General features: G+C 41.9%; 1 protein-coding gene and 1 pseudogene across 3 annotated transcripts in view; one reads left to right on the top strand and one right to left on the bottom strand.

Annotated features, from left to right (window-relative positions):
* The window catches only part of COL6A5 (collagen type VI alpha 5 chain), a 134,994-nt gene extending 118,161 nt beyond the window's left edge, over positions 1–16,833 (bottom strand). For 2 of the 3 annotated variants that reach the window (XM_086674272.1, XM_086674273.1), the window contains exon 1: positions 16,424–16,833. The gene's annotated coding sequence lies outside the window, so the exon portion shown is untranslated. The remainder of the gene's footprint in view (positions 1–16,423) is intronic. The other variant, XM_086674274.1, reaches the window with a different exon arrangement.
* LOC112850030 (FMR1-interacting protein NUFIP2 pseudogene) overlaps positions 1–24,001 on the top strand; it is a 62,276-nt pseudogene that overhangs the window by 8,286 nt on the left and 29,989 nt on the right.

The following is a 24,001-nucleotide window of genomic DNA, read 5'->3' as shown; positions in this document are numbered from 1 at the left end:
GGCACAGTCCCAAAGACAATAAAGTCTGTACTTCAGGGGCCTTATCTGTAAGTTGGGATCAATAATGGCTGTAGCATTGTGTTGTTGAGACGTTTATATGAGATCATGTATATAACTATCTTGTAGTGGACATCTGTCGATTTGGTCTGCCCAACATTCACAACTGCTTCTGAGAAACCTCTTTCCCTACTTTCAGTACATGGACTGGACTCATGATCTCACCCCTACTCGAGGAAAGAACACCTGATTTTTTTTTTTTAATTTTTTTTTCAACATTTTTATTTATTTATGGGACAGAGAGAGACAGAGCATGAACGGGGGAGGGGCAGAGAGAGAGGGAGACACAGAATCGGAAACAGGCTCCAGGCTCCGAGCCATCAGCCCAGAGCCTGACGCGGGGCTCGAACTCACGGACCGTGAGATCGTGACCTGGCTGAAGTCGGACGCTTAACCGACTGCGCCACCCAGGCGCCCCAAGAACACCTGATTTAAGCCAGCACTGCTCCAGTCACTGTGATTAATCAAAGGATGAGCACCTGACCTAGACCATCAGAACCAATGAGCATCAGCCAATATGTGGGCTTTTGCTAGATCTATTGGGAGGGAGAAGCTCTCTTGCTACGAGGATGCTAAACTGGTGGAATATAAGCCTACAGTTGCTGAGGTCATCTTGCCATCATGAAGGAGAACCACAGGATCCAGAGACATGTTTGTGATGGCCTCGACTGAACACCTCGATCAGCCCGACATGTCCCCAGACAACTTTAGGTATTTTGGCCAATAAATCCCATTTTTTGCTTGAGCTAGTTTGAGAGATCACAAGCAAAAGAATCTTGACCAACATGCACTTGGCAACTTTTTGAATACACTTCGATACTAGACCCACTGGGAAATTCGAGATTGGAGCCTCTAGGATGGTTCCTTCTTGCTACAACTTTCAAGAACCAGAGTCTCTGGAGAGCTCTCAAATTCTCAATCCCTCTGGAGCTGACCTAACGTCCTGGTGCCCACACTGTCTCTTCATCTGTCCCAAGCCTGCAAAGCCCTTGTCTTCTACACAAAGTCAAATCACAACTTTCCTTCAAGACCTGCCTGGCCTGCCCCCTGATTACTGCAGCCGAATCTACCTTTCATGTTCTCATTTGCCCTGAACCCTCAGTCTACACCACTAGTTTCTAATAGCTCATGTGTGTATTTTATTATCTGTATTGTTTCTTTCTGTGCACATGTTTGGTTGACCCATCTTTCGTGTAAGTTTTGACAGAAGGGATCATGTTCTAGTCTACTTTCAGGATCCCCAAATACAATCCAAAGCAAGTAAATGCTTGCCAAAATTTAACTAAAAGAGTACAGTAGGTTAGGGGGTAAATGCAGACGTGTAGAGTGTGATCTCACTTTTAATTGTCAAATATATTTATTTTTAGGATATGGGGTTGAGGACATTTTTAGTTGATTTTAAATTAAAAAATTTTTTTTCCTGAGGAAAGCAAACATAAAAATTGAGTAAAAAATCCACAAATATGTGATGCAGTTATCTAGAATAGTACCAATGAATGATTGTTGTTCCAGTATAATGAATAGTAGCACTCACTTTCTCTGTTAAGAGTGTCCAGGACTTCCAACTTCCTGTTTGTCCTGTAAGGAGCTTGAAAGTCATTACTCTGTACTAATACAAAAAGATGGACGAAATGAGTATCAGCAACTCTTCTTATATCCATCAGAGAAGTCAAGTCACAGGGCAAACCACTGCTCCCACTGGGGGGGCCGATGGACACCGAGAATCACAACTTATCAGAGCAGAAATCCATGTGCAGAAATTTCTCTGGATACCTCTGTGGGAACCAGCGCCAGGGTGTAGGAAACTAAACCGTAATTGACAAATCATTGCAGGCTCAGTGTGGACAAATCTGAGAGTTAAAAACTCCAGGGGATGGCCCAGTGTTAGGGTGGCACCCACACTTTTCTAAGCTTTACCTCTAGTAGCTCTACCAAGTTCTCAGTGAGGATCTGAGGAAAACTCCTTGTTCTTCCAGCAGGGGGAGGGCAAAAGTAACCATTTTGAAATATTCCAGAAAGTTATGTTCTTAACAAGACCTGCCCTCCTATTTGACCAAAAGCTATCCCACGGGGGTTTTACCAGAACCTAATCAACCTGGAAGAAGGGAAATACCTACCTCTAGCGTCCTATAGCCATCCTGTCCCACCAGAGGGGGTGGAAAAAAACCAAGCACCTATGAAGTTTACAGGCCAGGAGCACAGCACCCAAAAAGACCAAGACTTAATCGTAGGGCTATGGATCACCTCCTTTCCATCCACATTTCACCACCACATCACTAAAATGTATTCACTGCAGTCTCTCTTGCCCACTACATCACAACCGGCTTTCAACAACGACAACAAAAAAATTGTAAGACATGCTAAAAGGCAAAAACAGTTTAAAGAGACAGGTCAAGCAGCATAAGATACCAGACTTAGATACAGTAGAGGTAGTGGCATTATCAGACGAGGAATTTCAAATAACTGATTCATATGCGCAGGGCTCTAATGGAAAAAAGTAGACAGCATGAAAGAACAGATGGGAAATGTAATCAGGACATGGAAATTCTAAGGATCAAGAAGAAATGAAAGAGATCAAAATCACAGTTACAGAAATGAAAAATGCCTTTAAATGGGCTCATTAGTAGACTGGACACGGCTGAGAAAAGAAACTCTGGGCTTGAGGACATTTCAGTAGAAGCTTTAAAAACTGAAAAGCAAAGAAAAAAGCCTAAAAAAAAAATGGAACAGAATATTCAAGAAGTGTGAGACGACTGAAAAGTAGAACATACTTAGAGTGGAAATACCGGAAGCAGGAGAGACAGAGAAAGGAACAGAAGAAATATTTGAAACAATAATGACCGGGAATTTCCCCCAAATTAATGGAGACACCAGACCACAGATCCAGGAAGTGCAGAGGATAACAATACCAAAACAAAACAAAAACAAACAGCAGCAACACCAAAAATTATACCCAGGCATATCATATTCAAACAACAGAAAATCAAAGCAAAAGTCTTGAAAGAAGTCAGAAGAAAAAAAGAACCTTCTCTATAAAGGAGCAAAGATAAGAATTACAACTGACTTCTCAGCAACAAGGAGTGCACGAAGAGGGTGGAGTGGAATATTCAATGTGCTGAGACAAAAAAACCACCAACCCGGAATTCTGCATCCTAGGATATTATTCTTCAAGAGAGAAGGAGAAATAAACATTTTCTCAGACAAATAAAAACAGGTAGAATTTGTCACCAATAGACTTATCTTGCAAGAAATGTTAAAAAGAAGTTCTTTGGGGAAGAAGAATAATATAAGACAGAAATTTGGATCTACATAAAGATTCAAGTTTTAATGGTACCCAGGATTTCTCTTAATCAGGTATAGTAAGACGCACAGACACAAAAACGATTGTCATGAAGGAAGAAGTTTTTATTTTACTCACAGCCCTCTGGAAACAGAAGACACTGGCACACCACCGAGGGCCACAAAGGGAAGAACTAAGGCAAGAGGGCAGGCAGAGAGAGAACTGAGGGTGGGAGCCTTTATTGTAGTTTTCCTGGGAAGAAAACAAGCAAGGTGGATTTAGAATTGGAGAGTTTGAATCATCTCAGTGAGTTCTGTGCTGTCAGGCTGGTCCCTAGTTGTCTAGCACAATCCTGGGAAGATTAGGAAAAGGGGACAGTGTCCAGAGTTCAAGAGCCCAATAAGAGTCAGGTGGGGGTATGGACCCAGGTTTGGTTGGTTTGCATATCAAAGGAGGGCTTGAAGGCATATCCTTTACTATCTCTAGGAATCAGTCAATCATGGGGACTGGCAGTCTCTCCCTAGTTGGGCGAAACTCCAGATGCCAGAGCCTCATGAATACAGACAATAACGGGACCTCTGGGTGGCTTGGTCGTTAAGCATCCGACTTCGGTTCAGGTCATGATCTCACCGTTTGTGAGTTTGAGCCCTAAGTCGGGCTCTGTGCTGACATCTCAGAGTCTGGAGCCTGTTTTGGATTGTGTGTCTCCCTCTCTCTCTGCCCCTGCCCTGCTTGTGTTCTCTCTCTCTCTCTCTCTCTCTCTCTCAAAAATAAAAACATTAAAAAAAAAGAATACAGATAATAAGAAAATATAGACAATACAAGAACATTAGAGAAGGAATACAGTTAAATACAAACTATTCTTCTTATTATTCTTAACCTAATTAACAGCTTGTTCAAAATAATAACGATAATGTACTTGATGATTATAGTTTATACGTAAGTGAAATGAATGACAACAATGATACAAGGGACAGGAGGGAGGAAGCAGGGATACTCTGTGATTATAAGGTATGCAGTACCCATGAAGTGATACAGTATTATCTGAAAGTGGATTTGGAAGCAACCGAGATGTCCTTCACCAAGTGGGATGGATAAATAAACAGTGGGACACCTGGATATTACAATATTATTCGGCGCTAAAAAGACATGAGCTATCAAGCCATGAAAAGACAGAAGAAGCTTCGATGCATATTGCTAAGCGAATGAAGCCAAGCCCAAAGGCTATGTACCCTATGATACCAACTATATAAATATCTGGAAAGGCAAAACAGTGGAGACAAAAGATCAGTGGTCGCCAGGAGTTGGGGGAAGGAGGGATGTATAGGCAAAGCACGGAAGATTTTCAGGGCAGTGAAACTACTCAGTATGATACTATAATGGTGGATACAGGTCGTTATAAATGGAGTGAACCGTAATGTAAACTCAGGGCTCTCGGTGAATAAAACAATAACAAAACCAACTTGATCTGCTTTGTATTATCCCAATGAGCTGGAAATTCTTTAAAATTTTTTTTTTCAACGTTTATTTATTTTTGGGACAGAGAGAGACAGAGCATGAACGGGGGAGGGGCAGAGAGAGAGGGAGACACAGAATCGGAAACAGGCTCCAGGCTCTGAGCCATCAGCCCAGAGCCCGACGAGGGGCTCGAACTCACGGACCGCGAGATCGTGACCTGGCTGAAGTCGGACGCTTAACCGACTGCGCCACCCAGGCGCCCCAATGAGCTGGAAATTCTAATCAAAGTCAGTAACAATCTATTCCTTCCTGGTTGCATGAACTACTTCTACACCTCCACCAAAGGCATACCAACGGATACATAGTCCCATTCTCCACAGATAAAACTCATACCAGCTTCATATTATTCTTCCAGAAACTTTCCTCTGCATAAATGAATGGCAACACACATGAACTAAATGCAAACTTGATTCTTAAAATTAATATAGAGTCAAAACTGAATCCCCATCATAGTATAAATTTGAGGGATCCAAAAATAAATCTGAAATTTTATGCCAAACTTATAAACACTTATTATTTTAATTTTTTTAAATGTTTACTTATTTTTGAGAGAGAGAGAGAGCACAAGTGGAGGAGGGGCAGAGAGAGAGAGAGAGAGACAGAATCTGAAGCAGGCTCCAGGCTCTGAGCTGTCAGCACAGAGACCGACACAGGGCTCAAACTCACGAACCGTGAGATCAAGACTTGAGCAGACACTTAACCAACTGAGTCACCCAAGTGCACCAACAATAATTATTTTCTTAAAACTTTAGAAGCAGAATTATAAACAATTGGTACTACCGTTCAGGAATAATATTCTCAGCACGGTCATCTGCTGGCTTGTTCCTGATGTTACTTTCATGTCACACGAAGAAGATACTCGTTTGCAAATGACATTGGGAAAGACCACGTGTTTGGAGATATTTTTTTCCCTTAAAACTGTCCCTTTCCCATTCTTTTTATATTCTTTAGGATGTATGGGATTAAGCGAGTTTAAGATAAATCTTGACTATTTGGTGATTTTCCTTCTCTTAAAATTTTGAACCCATAAAAACATCCCCCTTTAACAAATCATCAAGGCATGTGAAGAATTCAAAAACAGAACTTTTTGTCTTGAAAAGTGCATAATCTAGGTGAAGTAATAAGAATAAAATCCAGGTCATAAGGACCATTCAGTTTGACATGAGTATTAACACACTAAGCCAAGAGTCAGCACACTTTCCCTGGAAAGAACCGGATAGTAAATATTTGGGGCTTTGTCTCCAGTATAAATACTCAATTCTGCCCTTGTAGAAGCGGCCACAGACAATATGAGTAAGCAAATGAGCATGGCTGTAGGGCTGTGTTAGGATTTCTGTGGGTGCTATGAACTTTTGCCTTATAAGCCTCCTATCAGAATAAAATTAATTAAAATTATTTTTGATATAACGTTTGATACTTAACAGTGGGGGCACCTGGTGGCTCAGTTAAGTGTCCGACTCTGGATTTCAGCTCAGGGGACAATCTCACAATTCATGAGCTGAAGCCCCATGTCAGGCTCTGTGGGACAGTGCAGAGTCAGCTTGGGATTCTCTCTCTCCCTCTGTCTTTGCCCCTCTCTCTTGCTCTCTCTCTCTCAAAATGAACATTAAAAAAAAAAAATCCTAAAAAAGAAAGATCTCTGCCCATTTCCCTTCATGAGTGTTGGTTTTGCATTGATCTGATATATGCTCAATAGTTATGAATATACACAGTCCTGGATTTTTTTTTTTATCTTTCATTGCTTTGTAGATGGAATCTTTTCTTTTACTTACCCCACTAAATTATTATTTGTACTGGCTACTTTACTGAACTTTCCTGCTAACTCAGATTATCAGTGTACTCTTATTTTAAATATAAATAATAATACCTTGACCCCTTCTTCTTAAAAAAAATTTTTTTAATGTTTATTTATTTTTGAGAGAGATGGAGACAGAATGCGAGTGGGTTAGGGGCAGAGAGAGAGGGAGACACAGAATCCGAAGCAGGTTCCAGGCTCTGAGCCATCAGCACAGATGAACTCACAGAGCTGCGAGAACATGACCTGAGCCGAAGTCAGATGCTCAACAGACTGAGCCACCCAGGTGCCCTGACCCCTTCTTTTTAAATGTATATACAGTAGCTTGTATTATTCTCTTGAACTGTTACATTTACCGGAACTTTGACAACAATGTTAAATAATGGTGTCGTTAATGTTCCTAACTACATGGCAGTATTTCAAGTTTTTCACCGTTAAGTGTGATATACTGGCAGTTAGTTTATAACATATATTTCTAAACATTGAAATAAGAAAATGTCCCTTTTTTATTTTCACCGAAGACTTGAGAAAATCAAGAACGGCTGCTAAGTTTTACCAAATACCTTTTCAGCATCTACTAACTACAATTCTCTATTGAACTTGATTCGTGAATAGTTTATTGCAGCTCTTCATATTTAATCAATTCTCCTTCTTCAGAACGAACTCCACTTAGTCATTCTATATTTTCTGGGCTATTGGCTTTGGCTTGGAAACAGTTGATTCAGATCTTTTGCGTCATTGTTCACAAGGGAGGAGTGCGTATTTCCCTTCTCTTTGTCGGGCTTGGTGTGATTTTGTATCAGCCCCACTGGATTCACAAAAATGACTTGGAAACCTTTCTTCTTTCTCTTTATTCCTAAACATTTTAAGTGACCTATCATTGCAAGTTTTGAAAGGTATTTACGCGTGGTATTAGCAGGCTGGAGCACATTAGCTTTCGGCAGTTTCAATCCCTTCCAGTGTTACACACCCCTTGGGTTTCTACCGCTACTTTAGATGTTGTTAATCAGCATTCCTGCTTCCTTTTGCAACTTTCCACTTCACCCCGGCTTTGTATTGTTTACGATAAAATCAGATAAAAATCAGATCCTCTCATTTTTCTCTACCATCTAAGGGTTATGTCTAATTTCTCATTCCTAATATTATTCGTTTTGTTTTCTTGCTCTTTTTCTGCATTATGATGACTAGTAGATTATTGGTTTTACTGTGATTTTCTCTCCAAAAGGCTTTTTTCATTTATTAATCAAAGTGGTTGTTTTTCTCTGTCTCAGTTTTCAATTCTCTGTCTTTTCTTACGCTCATTCTGTGTCTTCTAACTTCCTGAACTGAATGATTAATCCATTTATTTCTATTATTATTTAGAAATGAAAGCTTTTTGAGCAGGGCATTTTTCTAGGTACAGCTATAACTCTACAACATGGGCCCTGAGAGGCAAGTATTTTCGTTATTATAGACCAGGTATTCTTCAATTGTGGTTTTAAATTTTTCTAGTGGATAGAAATTTTAAATGTTTTTTGTTCTGTTTTGTTTTATTAAAGGTGTTTTATCTTTTAGTGTTAGTGTAACTCCTGCTTTTATTACCTAGTTTGGGTTTTAATACATTGCATTCAGAGAATGTGGTCTGTAATATTTCTCTTTTTTGGAACATAATGAGGTTTCCTTTGTGACCTGATATAAACTCACTTTTGGGGCGCCTGGGTGGCGCAGTCGGTTAAGCGTCCGACTTCAGCCTGGTCACGATCTCGCGGTCCGTGAGTTCGAGCCCCGCGTCGGGCTCTGGGCTGATGGCTCAGAGCCTGGAGCCTGTTTCCGATTCTGTGTCTCCCTCTCTCTCTGCCCCTCCCCCGTTCATGCTCTGTCTCTCTCTGTCCCAAAAATAAATAAACGTTGAAAAAAAAAAATTAAACTCACTTTTTTTTTCTTTTTCTTTCTTTTTTTTTTTTTTTTTTAAATAGGCTTCATGCCCAGTGCAGAGCCCAATGCGGGACCTGAACTCAAACCCCTGGGATCAAGACCTGAGCTGAGATCAAGTGTCAGATGTTTGACTGAACCACCCGGGCATCCCTAAACTCACTTTTAAAAATGCTTTATGGCTGTTTGGAGATAAAATATTTTCTCCTGATGATTTAGAATTCATTATTAATCTATTAAGTCATCCTTACTTATTTTTGTCTATCTGATCTCTTGAGGACTAATGTAAGTGGATCAACATTTCCCCTACACTGTCTTTTCATTTCTTGCAGTTTGAGCTTTATCTATTTCTATACCATGTTAGCTATTTCGTAAGGTTTGTGACAGGTATCTCTTCACTGCCGATTATATTTGTTATTAGTATACTATTATTATGTGACCTGTGGTTATAGTGTGTGCTACCACTAGATGGCACACTCCGTCACACAGCGACATAGACTTAGGCTCACTGTTGTATCCCGTCTTTACTGGTGTCTGGTCAATAAATATTGGGGTGTTTGTTTAAGGAAGGAAGGAGGTTTAAAAATGCATGCATTTTGCCTCATTTAATATATTTGTCATTGATCTCAACATTATATAACAAACATTATAATTCCTGCTTTCTCTTGGATAGCATATCATTAATGTCAGTTACCAAATCTTTTTAATTTTAGATGCATCTCCGGTAGAGAGCATTTGGCTGGATATAGTCTTCTGATCCAATCTGTGAATCTCTTTCTTTAAGAGGGGGATTTAGGGGTGCCTGGGCGACTTGGTTAAGCATCGAACTGTTGATTTTGTTTCAGGTCACAATCCCTCAGTTGTGAGATTGAGCCCACATTGGGCTCTGGGCTCTGGGCTGAGTGTGGAGCCTGTTTGAGATTCTCAGTCTCCCTCTGTCCCTCCCCAGGGAGTGTGAATGCACACATGCACTCTCTCTCTCTCTCTCTCTCTCTCAAAAAATGGGGGGCAGGGCACCTGGGTGGCTCAGCCTTTTAAGTCTCCACTTCAGCTCAGGTCATGATCTCACAGTTCCTGAGTTCAAGCTCTGCATCAGGCTCTGCACTGATAGTGTGGAGTCTGTTTTGGATCCCCTGTCTCCCTCTCTCTCTGCCCCTCCCCAGCTTGCGCGCTCTGTCTCCCTCAAAACTAAATAAGCATTAAAAATTTTTTTTGAAAAGGGGACATTTGAATTCACATTATATTATAAAATATATGTTTGAATTTGTATCATCTCTGTTTTTATAGGTAATCCCTTATTTTTCCCTATTGTTTCTTTTGTTTAACTTTTTTGCCCTTATTGTCAGTTTTTTTTTTTAATTTCTCCTCTATTGATCATCAATTTGGAAGAAAATATATCAGATTTTTACTTAGAACAAACTAATTAAAATTATTTGTAAATAAAACATTTTAACTTATATTTCTAAACTTATTAACTTTAGAAATGAAATTTATGCCCCCCTCCCCACAAAAGATGGGAATATTAGTCTGCTTACATTACCTTCCTCTTCTTTCATTTTTTGGATTGAATTCTATAGAGGCAAAAGGAATCTCCTCACCTGTTCTCATGAAATTATCTTTTAAGAGGCACCTGGGTGGCTCAGTCAGTTAAGCTTCCAACTTCAGCTCAGGTCATGATCTCACGGTTCATGGGTTCGAGCCCCACATCAGGCTCTGTGCTGACAGTTCAGAGCCTGGAGCCTGCTTCAGATTCTGTGTCTCCCTCTTTCTTTGTCCCTCCCCCGCTCACACTCTGTCTCTCTCTCAAAAATAAACATTTAAAAATTAAAAAAAGAAAATAAATTATCTTTTAAACTTTAGGGTTTTCATATTGTAACTTTTTATTTTTAAAAATGTAATTCTTGCTCTGTGATCACAATACCACAGCTATTTCAATTTTATTTCCAAGTTTAAATAGGATTAACGTGCCTATACGTCCATATCCATTCTTGGGTTCTTTATTTTGATTTGTCTTTTTTCCACCAAAAGCAAGCAGATCAGCATTGTCCAAAAGAAACAAAACGCAAGCCACATATGCAATTTTAAATTTTTTAGCAGCCCCATTAGCAAAGAAATACATGAAATCAATTAAACACTGTATTTTACATAACCCCCGTATATCCAAAATACTGAAATTTCAATATATAATCAATATAATAATTATTAATGCAACATTTTGCTTTCTTTTTTCATACTAAGTCCTCAAAATCTGGTCACATTTCAAGTGCCCAATAGCCACACATGATGACTGGTTACCACACTGGATAGCACAACCATAGATCATGGTGCACAAAGAAAATGACATTGTTCTTTAGGTCCTCAGCCCAAGTTCTTCCACCCCACAGGTTAAGGAGATCAGTGTCTCAGAAGATCCACAGTCCTTGCAACACACACCAGTTACAAAGCAGTGGGCTAGAAGACTTTTAGGAAACGGTTAAGGAAGACAGTGTTTCTCGAGCTTTAATGTGCACATGAATTACCTGGGCATCATGTTAAAATATAGGCTCCGATTCAGTAGTTTGGGAGTGGGGCCTGAGATTCTGCACTTTTAAGAAGCTCCTGGAGGACGCTGGTCCTCAGAAAACACTTGAACAGCAAGGATTAGCTTACGGGCCCTGACATCTGGCATAACTGAGAATGTCTTTCTGATACCTTCCAATTTGCCATCTGGAGCAATCTAGATCAGTGCTAACGAAAATATAGCACAAGCCGTATACTGAATGTGGCTATTGAATTCCCTGGTCTTAATTCCTGTCATTTTCCCTCTAAGCCCTGATCATTGAGTCACTGTCTTCCAAAATCTGATGTTGCTGAGATCATTTATATGTCCAGTCTAATTTATTTTTTGTTTTTCTGCTTGGATATTTAATTCTTTATCCTTAAAGAACACCCTACTAATCTTATTGGCGGGGGGTGGGGGGGTGGGGAGGGTTGTTTGTTTTTTCAGAAGATGATGAGACTTTTCACCTGCCAATGCAGATGTCCTTTTACTTTGGAAGTTTTCATCTAATTCTGTGTTTTCTCAACTAAAAAACATATTATTTTACATTTCAGTCTTTCTCAAACTGCAAAATATCTTCTGACACATTCATTTAATATAATTTTATTGTTCCGTTTTATTTGCCCAAAGGTGATTTTTAAATCAAAGATACATCTTGAAATTCATGATAGTTTGAGATCATAGAAATACAATATGTTTTATATTTATTTTCAGTTCCCTTTTGTTGTTCTGTCTTTTTTTTTTCCAGAAAATTCACACAGTCTGATGCTGTTTCTCTCTTGTTCTCCATCACTATTATTCAAACCACTTTTTTCTCTTTGTCCTTGCCCTCTGCAATCTATGCGATTTTTTCCCCCAAAGTTGTCCTCTAAATCAAAATCTAATTTTCCACAAGGCTGACTTATACCTTCTAATTTGGGTTTTGGTTTTATGTCACTTCTGTGCTTTCCTTGGCTTTGTCTTTCATTACCTCTTACATTTCTTAGAGTTTAGAGTAATTTTCCTCTGTTTCCTGGAATAATTCTTAATCTTTGTCTTGCATATAACAGTGCTTCTTTTTTTCTTGGGAGTATTTTTGCATAAAACCAATACTGGTACCTTGGGTTTTCTGTGCCGCATCTGAATGTGTGTTTGGGGCAAGGATGGGGGGTAAAGTTCAGGCAGCAGCGATCCAACAGGACTTGGTCCTACACATTTCACATTCATAGTCCTCAGCTATTTTATAATTTGTTGTTATTGAGAATACACATTTTCCTATCATTATACTCTCAGCTGCTTGTTACTACCGAAATTTATTTTGTAGTCAGCTATCTTAATTAGCTCTATTAATTTCCAATTTTTTCTCTTAGCTATGATCTATCTGAAGCACCAAGGCCTTGCCGCATGCATTTATTTCTTATTATGTACCAGTCACTATTTCTTGTTTTTTATCTTACAACATCTCTATGAGTACTACTATTACCCCATAAGACAGAAGAAAAAAGTGAAGTTAAATGTCTTACCCAAGTTTACACTGCTAGCAAGTGATTAAATGCTGATTTGAACCCAGGTATATGGGCTCTTAAATCATTAAATCATCTTTAATTATTAAATTACAACATTTCATTATGTTATCTCCCTCTTTCCAATTTTTTTTCTTGCCTTATTGCAATGGTAAAAAGGAAGTATACAAAGTTAACTTCATTCTCTCATTTTTTTCTACAACCTGACCCATCCCCATTAAGGAGATTAAATGGGTGCCAGAAAGGTAAGGTCTACAGAAACTGTGTGCTAACTGAGCATATGCTCTTAGACAAAGGCTTAATAATTCTAAGCCTCAACTTCCTTATCAATGAAATGGTAATAAACACACATAAACACACACACACACACACACACACACACACACACACACACACACACACACATATTTTTTACCTCTCAGGATTATTGTAAGATTTAAATATAGCCATTTATGTAAACTGCTTCAAGACCTAGACAGAGATATTATTACCAGCACAATTTCACACCCAGAGCACTTCTATTTCAGGGGCCTGTCTGCTTGACTTGAACATCCTCAAGCCATCCAGTTGCCTAGAAACATGATCACATTTTCTCTACCACTTTGTACTCCCCAATGCACACACATCTACGCCCCACTATCCACCACAACCACTGTCATTTTCCAATCTCCAAAGAACTGTTCTTGTCCTGTGTCCATGTTTGGTAAACTTCTAGCTGCCTATTCATTACCTCATCTTCCCTCTTTATCCATAGAACCTCTATACTGATGGTTAGGGCAATGTGCTTAGCTATAAAAACACATTTCCAAACCTCCTTTGTAGCTAATGTTAGCTAGTGAAATATACACTGAAGGTGCTTGAACCAGCAGAAGAGTAGGTCTTTTTGCATGATGATTATACCCATATGACTGATAAAGAAACAGAGGCTCAGAGTGGTGGTACAGCTTGTCCCAAAACTTGCAGTCTCTCTGACTGCAAAGATGATATTCCTTCCACTGAACTACATTGTCTTTATAAAGTTCTCATCCCACTATTCTGGTCTCTTCATGTCCTTTATTATCTTCCAAAAATTAGTTAACCATGCTAAGGAAGAAGGCTCAAAGTGTCACTTGGGTCCATCAAAGAAAGCAGAAATTTTTTTTAAATTTTTAATGTTTTTATCTTATTTTTGAGACAGAGAGAGACAGAGCATGAGCAGGGGAGGGGCAGAGAGAGAGGGAGACACAGAATCTGAAGCAGACTCCAGGCTCCGAGCTGTCAGCACAGAGCCTGACGCAGGGCTCAAACTCACAGACTGTGAGATCATGAACTGAGCTGAAGTCGGACGCCCAACCGACTGAGCCACCCAGGTGCCCCAGAAAGCAGAATTTTACAGTTGCTTTTCAGAGACCAAGTCTTGAATTATGGTATGCCCCCAAAACATGGCTTGAAGGATTAGAATGTGAGCAGGTCAAGAGAATCTAGAGCAGGACCACAGGGCACTGGTGATTGACAACAGTGACAAAAATGCTGGCAACTGCCCGTGCCCCACCAGCTTGTCCTTCCTCATAAGGTAGGCACGCATCTCATTTGTATCCTAGGTCCCAGCTTTGCCCAGCGCCTATCACCTCCTCTGCACCTGCTCAGAGAGGTCCTGGATCTGAGATCCTAGGAGATTGGCGGGGGATCCGTAAAGCAAACAGCAATGCCATGAAAAGTATACATCTCAAGTCCCGTCCCCCACTCTCAGAGCTACAGGGTTCTGGATAAATGCTCCAGGGTTAAAAATTATTCTTTTAGAAGGTGAGTTGAACTTGAAGAAGGGAAATAACAACATAAAATATGACAAAAATAAGACCTATGTTGCAAACCTTACAATCCATTATAAAAGGATGCTGAGTATACGCTCTTTGAATTCTTATGAGCAAGCACTGTATGTAGTCATGATTCGGGATAAGGAATATTTACAATGGCAAGCTTAGTTTTCACAGGCACATGACATTCCTAGCAGTAACTTGTAATTTTAACGGACATTTCCAAAGTTGTTTTCAAAACAGAAGTGAGCCTTTGAAATCTGTGAGGAAGCTTCTGAGATGTCTTAACTTAAAACATGCATACATAATTAACTATGATCATTGTATTAAGTATTTCTCTACTTTAACATATTAATAAGAAATTCAATATTGTAACCATACGGCAAGTAGGGAACTCTGGGGAGACATTTTGGAATAATGCTGGCAAGTACCACATCAAAAGCATACATCCTGCATCCACCCATTGAAAAGAAGGGAAAACTGAGAAATATCCACAGAGATTTTTTCCAGAGTCTCAGAACGACTCAGTAGTAGATTTAGACCTAATATTTAAATTAAGCCACCAAAGGAGAATAAAAAAACACAACTAACAGCAAACCATTCATAAAACCTTCTTCATCAACTATTTCATGAGTAAGGATCTCAGCAGTGATGAAGAGCCCAGCTGCCTTATCTGCAAGAACAGTTCAGAACCTTGGACATCAGGGAACAGTATAATTTGGGTAACAATGGCATCCATAATTGTTTCCAAGGGGCTTTCCCATAGCAACTGATTTCTTCTCAGAGTTTGTATAAGGTAGCTAGCTCTGGTATTGGACTCATCAGAGATGATAAATTGTCTTTCTCACTGACTCCTAGAAAAAAATCTCAGGATCCCGGGGTGCCTGGATGGCTCAGTCTGTTAAGTATCCAACTCTTGATTTTGGCTCAGGTCATGATCTCACTGAGATTGAGCCCCATGTCAATTTCTGTCAATTTCTGCTCTGTCAGCCCAGAGCCTACTTGGGATTCTCTCCTCTCCCTCTGCCAGTCCTCCCGTTTGTGTGCATGCTGTCTCTCAAAATAAATAAATAAACATTAAAAGAGAAATCTCAGGATCCCTATATATTCTACTTATAAAATGTATCAAGTAGACTTCAATAGGAACATCAAAAAATATGTCTTGCCAATGTGAGCTTTTCTTAAGAACTCATAAAATAAATACATATCTTTAGAATATCTAATCTGGCATTCTGGGTTAAAAACAATTAACAAAAATTAACTTCAGAAGGAGCACTTAAATACCCAAACCCAAAATAAATGTGGAGAGAAGCACTACACCAATGACAAAGATCTTGGTTAAAGGAAAAATATACCAACAGTTTGAAGATTTTAAAAGTACAAAACTCCCTCCTTCACTTTGAAAGAACCTTGCTTGGAACCTTGCACATAGTAGAAACTCAGTAACATTTCTTACAGCCCTGAGCGGCTGTTTTGAGGAAATCAAAGATCACAGTTCACAGTTTGACACGGAATAGCAATTCCCACAAACCAAGAGTGTTTCAAAGTTCTTACTGTGCCTTTATATATCCCAGCATCTAATGCCTCATGGTTTATCCTCCATGCACCCCTTTCGGTTTACCTGGGGGGTTCCTGCATGGAGTGAGGGGCCCAAATCTTAGACTAAATGACCTCCAAGTCAGGGGGGTAGCAAACGTTAGCTGCATCAGACCCTCCTGGAGGGCTTGAGAAAAGACACAATCCTGGGCCCCATACCTAGAGGTTCTGGTTCAGCAAGTCTGGCTTGGAGCGCATGAAGTTGCATCTCTAAAAAGGCCCCCGGGACGGAGATGCTGCTGGTCCTTGGTCCTTTCCAATTCTAAAAACCTAGGCTTCAAGAGCCTCGTCTCCCACCGTTTGAGAGATTCCTTCAAGTCCGGGATTTTAGGTGCAAAATCACCGGAAGGGGACAATCCCACCCACGCCGAAGTACCTGCGCTCTCCTCCCGCCCACTTCGGGCCGCAAGCCCCCACGCACGTCACACTCACCGAACTTCCCGGGGTCTGGGGCCCCTCAGAACCCCAGAGACCAACCCCAGCTCTGCAGAGGGCCGTGGGGCGCCCGCTGCGGGCCGGAGGGAGCTCGCAGGAAGCCCGGGTCCGCGCTGCGCCGCAGCAGGTGGTACCGAGCAAGCGAGCGCCGCCAGCCCCGCAGGCCCTTTAAAGCCGCCGCTGACCCCTGACCTTGGCCTGGCTCCCCTGCGCGCTGGGGCTTTTAAGGGCTCTCGGGTTTTCTTGTGAGTGTCCAGAGGAGCTCCAGCTGTGTGTTGGCTTAGCAGCGATTCCGGAGAAGCCAAAGGCTGCCAAAAGAATTTAAAAAGTTCCTGAGAAACCGAGGGCAGCCTTTATCTGCGGCCACTGAGCTGAGGTCACTGCTGCTGCTTGGGCTGAGGGCTTACTAATTGGCTCCAACGGTTTACTCACTTGGTGGTGGCTTCAGAGCCCACCTGCAGAGAAGCAGAGGAAATTCCCAAAGAAGGTCGAATTCCCAAAGAGAAGGAGTACCTATGCTAAGGGTAGCAGTTCTCTCCAGGAGCTTCCAGGAAGGGCAAGGCTGGGAGGTGGAGAAGGAACAAAAATGAAGATGCGATTTAGCACATAGATCACACCGAAGAACTTGGAAAGCACTGCCTGTTCTTAGATGAACCGCTTGTTGGTTTGTTTGTTCCCTTGTTTTCTGTGGGCAGGTACTCACAGCTGAGATTTTATATGCTCACACGTTCCCAGCCTGTGCGCTTGAATTCAGTCTATCGGAGCCCCGCTTCAGCCTGCCAGCCTTTTCAGGCTGATGAAGAGACACGCTGAAATTACTCACACGGATGAGAGTTTACGGAAAAGCCAAGAGGACACAAGAGAGATGTGAGCTCCCCCTCACTGGGCATGGACCTCTGAAGGCACAGGGCGCCTTGATTCCAGGACGGCTTCCGACGTCCATTAGGAACTTTCCAAGCATTTCTCAGAAAGGATGGGGTTGGAAGGATGGAGAGAAGGAAGTTGAATGAAGGCACTCACGACTTTTCCCTTTTATTATCTTTTTTTTTTTAAACAAAGGGAACACAAATATGAGTAAACTAACAACTTGTTTTTTTTTTAATTATCAAGGTGGGGGGGATAGTTTTCCTCAGAAGACGGTGTATTTGCTCGAGGCCAAAGTTGTCCTGGACTTCTGGAATCCACTTAGTATAGTCGGGATTACAGGGTGTTTGAAATCCTGGACTTGAACACAGTTCTGTTCAATTTGGGGAGGAGGCCTCAGCCAGGACCACAGGGGTCTGCTCCCTTGACTCCTCTCTCCTGAGGGTGTGTGTGTGTGTGTGTGTGTGTGTGTGTGTGTGGCGTGTGTGCTGGGGGATGGGGAGGGTGCTGTGAGTAGTCACTGTTCCTGGCACCACCCACCAGGCCTGTCCTGACTGTCAGACCAGCCTCAACAGCCCTCCAAGGACTATAACGAGAACCAACACACCCCAACAAAAGCAGAATGGTTGGAGGCGATGGGAGGCTGTGCTCTTTGTACGCTGCCACGTAGCCTTGTTTCTAGAACATAATCAGGAAAAGCACTCCAGGTTCCATAGAATGGTTTCCCTGGTTGAGATGCACTCCCCACCCACCCCAAGACCCACCCTCTAATATCAGTGAGTCTCAGATTCTGTTCAGACTGTCATGGGGAATATGCCCTTGGCCGTCAGAGTGAATCCCAGAGAGTGACACTGAGGGCTGGCTGCAAGCTCCAAAAGCCGGCGTCTTGGGGACAAATTACACTTGCAGTTCACGTTCCTGCCTGGCCCCAGCGGACGCTTTGCTGGAGCTGTATCCATACACCTCCAGGGGCCAAAGATTTATTAATTGAGCCTCCCTCCTCAACCCAGAGTAAAATCCCAAGGGAGGAAAGGAGGCCATTTCACTTCAGGAGAAGGGTGGGGCCCTTTCTTCACAGTGAGCGAAGAAGTATTCAAATAGCATTGGAGTCAAAAGGAGGTTGGCTTTCTTGAGTAGGGTTTCTGGAAAGTATCCTTGTAGGGATGTTTTTACTTACAAATACAATTCCAGTTTAGTTTCCGCGACCACAATATGATACAAAAGGGGCTTTGGGGATCTACAACCTGTTCCACAGAATTCAACACGTCCCTTTCCTTTCTTTTGCTTGTAAAATTTAAACAAGCCTTTTCCCTAGAGAAATTATAATGCAAAATTTGTCTTATATTAAGAATTACACGGGCGCCTGGGTGGCTCGGTCGGTTGAGCGTCCGACTTCAGCTCAGGTCATGATCTCACGGTCTGTGAGTTGGAACCCCACGTCAGGCTCTGTGCTGACAGCTCAGAGCCTGGAGCCTGTTTCGGATTCTGTGTCTCCCTCTCTCTCTGCCCCTCCCCTGCTCATGCTGTGTCTCTCTCTGTCTCAAAAATAAATAAACGTTAAAAAAAAAAATTAAAAAAAAATACCTTAAAAAAAAAAAAAGAATTACATTTCTCCTACTAAGGATGCGTTAATCTCCTTTAATTTGTTTCACAAAGTAGCAGTTTAAGCTGAACATTTGAAGGAATTCAGGCACTAAAATCCCCAAGTTTCAATTTCTTAACACAGAAAATAGCCTAATTGGACTTCTATTACATGTATCTGACTTTGGCTTCACCGGCCGTTTTCTCTAGAAAAGGAAAAGTTATCGAATAAAAGAAAAGAAATCCAAAATTTCAAAATTGTGGAAAGAGTATTAAATGTTTTGGAGAATGTAGTTTCTAAGTGTGGTGTCTGTCCTATTAAATGGGGCCCCCAAATGTGGGCGGAAAATGGCGCAGGCAGTAAAAGAATTCACCAGAGGCGGAATAAAGGAGATAGTAGTTTACTGAACATACCGCAAAGGAATGGTGAGCAGGATAGGAAAAGAGAGGCTGGCTGTCTGCAAGCAAGTGGTGGGTGGGAGCTGTTTTTAAAGGGGGAAGGTGAGGGGCGCCTGGGTGGCGCAGTCGGTTAAGCGTCCGACTTCAGCCAGGTCAGGATCTCGCCCTCTGTGAGTTCGAGCCCCGCGTCAGGCTCTGGGCTGATGGCTTGGAGCCTGTTTCCGATTCTGTGTCTCCCTCTCTCTCTGCCCCTCCCCCGTTCATGCTCTGTCTCTCTCTGTCCCAAAAATAAATAAACGTTGAAAAAAATTTAAAAAAAAAAAGAAAAATAAAGGGGGAAGGTGAGGAGGTATGGGGACGGTGAGGAGGTATGGGGACGTATGGAATTTTCTCTTTTTTGGTAACTATTCCTGGTTGTAAGTAGCCAGTTGGTTAGTTAGACCTATGCATACTTTGAGGTGGGTCACTGGGACCTATTTGTATCAGCCAGGGGGTCGCTGTGGGCACTTGCCACATTCCATTGCTGAATCCTGTTGCCTAAAAGCATCCTCTACAGAGAATTCTCCACTAGTTATATTTGCTTTTCGTTAACCCAACCTCTACAGTCTGGGATTTCTGCAACTGTTTTAAATAACGAGATAACATCACCATTAGCAATATCAAATTGCATTCTAGTCTGCATTCCTTAGTTCCCACTGAGAAATACTGGTGGCATTTCCAAACATGTGAAACCAGTATGACCAGAAATATGCAGGATGATTTTGGATGGGAGATTATTTAAATGAACATGATTGACTTTCTCCTTGATACACTCATTATTATTAAGAGATAGGGGGAAAAAACCACATTCCTTTCACCAAGCGACACTTGGTGTTACTCTCCCATGCCTGCATACAGGTAGATAGAAAAATTAATAAAGAAAATGTAATATCGATAACTAAGCCAACATGCTTTCCTGAGTGAGTCCTTCTTGCGCTGTTTCCCAAGTAACTTCAAAATAATCCATATGCTATTGTGGCACATTTTGGGGTGGCCTGCCCTGCTCTTACAGTAAGAAGAAGTCTAAAGCCTCAAAGTACAAGTTCCCTTGACCTATGCCGCCAGGATAATAATTATGAGACTTTCTAAATAGTCCAAAGCTGATTTGAGTTTTGTTTCTCCACCTTGATTTCAAAGGTTATAAAAATACGCCAAAATATCTTCGTGAAAATCCTGTTGAACAAGAATAATGATTTTATTATGTATTTCCAAGCTATTATGGGAAACGTGCTCTCCCTGTTCATGCAACATCGCGTGAACCATAACATGAGTTTTGATAGTGACATGACTTAAACTGGCAGAGATCATTGTGTTTGCCACACAACAATGTCATAAGAATTCCATGCAATGCTGTATTTGTGTGTCTTCACATCATGGCTGAGAGCTTAATCTTAACGCTCACTAATAGAGGTCTTGATGGCGAAGCATTCCTCCGTGAGAAAGAACGTGAATATTTTAGACATGGCAGAATTCTAGGCTGACATCTTCCTTGCCCTTGCCTGAAGTGGGCAGGGCACAAAGTTAGTGAAAGAGGAGCTGTAAGGATCAAGGACAGACAGGGCCCTGCAGGAAGTGGGAGTGCACATATACCCCAAACCCAGTGGAGTTGCAGATGACCCCAAATAAGAAAGGACACAAGCACCGTAGATGCTTTCTCGTTACTCGTAATGCAAACACTGGGTAGCAGGCAAGCCCTGTCACTCACTGTAGGCTGTGCCCACCTGTCTTCAGCTACCATGGAGGAGAAAGCAGTGTTTGCTTTTTGCATATATGTATACAAACACACACACACACACACACACACACACACACACACACACACACAATGCACATCTATCTATCTATATACACATATATATACACACACACATATACGTTATTTTATATGTATTACTTTGGCCTGAGAGGAATAATAGAAGAAAGGAGGCAGGTTGAAACACAGAAAATACAGCCTGATGATTATGGATTTCTGCTCTTGATTCAACATGGGCAAGCAGGAGAATTTTTGCTTTAAGAGTTTCACAGTCTGTCAGGTTCTCAAAGGCCAATGAAATCATGAGACCCAGGTATTTGGCATAAAAGTCAGCGGCATCAAGGAAGGTGTTAAGGCACAGCCCAACAACATACTGATGTGGCTGCAATCTGTCTTTGACGTTCCATAACCTGCACTTTGTATCCTTTAAGGCTTCCTTTCTCCTTTGATACCTCGGCCACCATATTCACCCCCATGCTGTAGAAGCTCAGAGCTGTGGACCTCCAGTAAAGAGTCAAGGGGCCTCCCGGAGGATGAAGTGTGCCTCCCCAGCAGTCCAACTGTCTCTCTTTACAAGTGCTCCTGAGGTATGACTCATGCAAGGAAGAGCCAAAAGGATGGGTAGCAAGCTGGGCTGCAGTTGAGCCTGGAGCTACGGGCCAATGTCAAGTTTCCAGATTGGAGTCTGAACTTCCTGGGCTGCTTAACAATCCTACAATAACAGAAACTGGCTTTTAAACTCACCTCTTGAAAAACCTCAATGGCTTCCTGTGAAATTGTGATTCATAATAAGAAGTATATATTTGGTATTCATCCCCCATTCCTGGCACAGAGCTCCTAAAACCCTGGGAGTTTCCTGAGACAAGAACCATAAAGGCATCTTGTTATGTTAATGAGCCCTTAGGTGAGCCTTGGATAGGGTCTGGTTGCTATGGGAACCAACCCAGTGATGAGAGGATTGGAACTTTCAGGCCCCATCCCCACTCTAATTTCCAAGGAAGGGACAGAAGCTGGAGATGGAATCAATCACCAACAGTCCGTGATTTAATCAAATGTGCCAGGATGCCTGGGTGACTCAGTTAAGTGTCTGACTCTGGATCTTGGCTCAGGTCACCAATCTCACAATCTCACGGTTGGTGAGCTCCAGCCCCACCTCTGTTGGGCTCTGTGCTGACTGCACGGGTTCTCTCTCTCCCCTTCTCTCTGCTCCTGCCCTGCTCGTGCTCACTCTCACTGTCTCTCTCTCTCTAAGTAAATAAATAAACATTTAAAAGAAAAATCAAATGTGTCTATGTAATGAAGACTGCATAAAAACCCAAAGGACAGGGTTCAGAGGGCTCCTGGGTTGGTGAACATGTGGAGATTGGGGAGAGTGGCACGCTTGGAGAGAGCATGGAATCTCTGTGCCCCTTACTTCACCCTGTGCGTTTCTTCCATATGGCCTGGCTCTTCCTGAGTTGTTTCCTTTCATAATAAACCAGTCATCTAGCAAGTAAAACATTTCTTTCAGTTCCCTGAGCTGCTCTAGCGAATTAATTGAACCTGAGGAGAGGGTCGTGGGACCTTTCAATTTGTAGCTGGTTGGTTTGGTAACAACTTAGGCTTGCAGTTGACATCTGAGGGGGACAGGGGACAGTCTCATAAGACTGAGTCTTCAACTCGTGGCATCTGACTCTGGCTCTGGATAGATAGTGTCAGGACTGAGTTAAATTCCCAGACACCCTGCTGGTGTCTGAGAATTGCTTGGTGTTGTGCGGGAAGCCCCCCAAAACCTAACACACACATTGGAATTGGGCCCAGGAACCTATAAGACTACCCAGCACCCACAGGGTGGAGTTAAATTAGAGTCAGGTATAAAAGTTCTTTAGGAGCCTAGGTGCAGTCCACTTTTCTAACTTACATCAAAATCTAGGCTATATTGCTACTCCCCACAAACATGCCATCCCATACCTTCATACTTCTGCAAGTGTCGTTCCCATCTGCCTGCCCAAGAAATGTCTAGTGATCCTTAAAGACTTATTCAGATGTTACCCCCTCTATGAAGTCCTTTCCCCGTACTCACCTCCACTCAGTGTCAGTTCCGGTCTCTGCAACAATCTATACAGATAGGTCTACAAATGGAAACACACAAACAAAGATCGTAGCATCATGATTCTAACAGTTAACTTCCATGTCGGTACGGGACATCTATTGTTTTGGATATCCTCTCCTGCGACACATTTATTCTACGCATAGAATTTATTCTACGCGTATGCCATTGTTTCAGAGCCAATGAAAGGCCAATGAAATTATGAGCCCCCTACCTACCTCCCTAGCTATAGTTCTTGGTCTGGGGATCTTGGGTTCAGAGAATGTGTTTCCATTCCTCAGCAGATAAATGTGAGTCTGAGGCTGATGGAAGCTACATTCCAGTTATGGTGAAAGAAGACTGTCTGAAGGTTAGAGGTGGCCTTCAGAGCAGGAGGGAGAAATTCCTGTGGTATTAGAGCTCTAGGCTTCTGTCATCTTTAAGACTTTATCCTTCCCATAATATGTGCACACTCGTCAGGAAATAGCTCTTCTTGGCCTAGTTAGTTGTGTTTCTCTCAATAAAAGAAGCCTGGCTAATATAATGACTATCCATCTACTGAAATACATAAACTCTCTCTTTTAATTAATGAAACTATCTCTTACTCCTCTTAGACCCTGTTTCTGAAAGATAAGCTCCAATACTCACTGCTGCTACCTTGAGCATTGTGATTCCCCATTGTTTCTGCCTGGCCCTAGAAAGAGAAGAACCCCAGGCATTTACCCCCAAAACACTCGGCTAGTCACCATGTCGTTTGTCCCTGGAACTTTTGCTGCTTATGGCTTTTACTCTTTCTCTCTCTCAGCATGGACACTCTTGATCTACTTCTGTCTTTCACAGTAATGTTTTACCACAAATGGACTGGGCTGTA

The sequence above is a fragment of the Puma concolor genome, chromosome C2, assembly GCF_028749965.1.
Source record: "Puma concolor isolate L17-30 chromosome C2, mPumCon1.1.hap2, whole genome shotgun sequence".
Classification (NCBI taxonomy): domain Eukaryota; kingdom Metazoa; phylum Chordata; class Mammalia; order Carnivora; family Felidae; genus Puma; species Puma concolor.
Note: the sequence above shows the minus strand (reverse complement) of the source record. Positions and strands in the feature narration are given on the sequence as shown.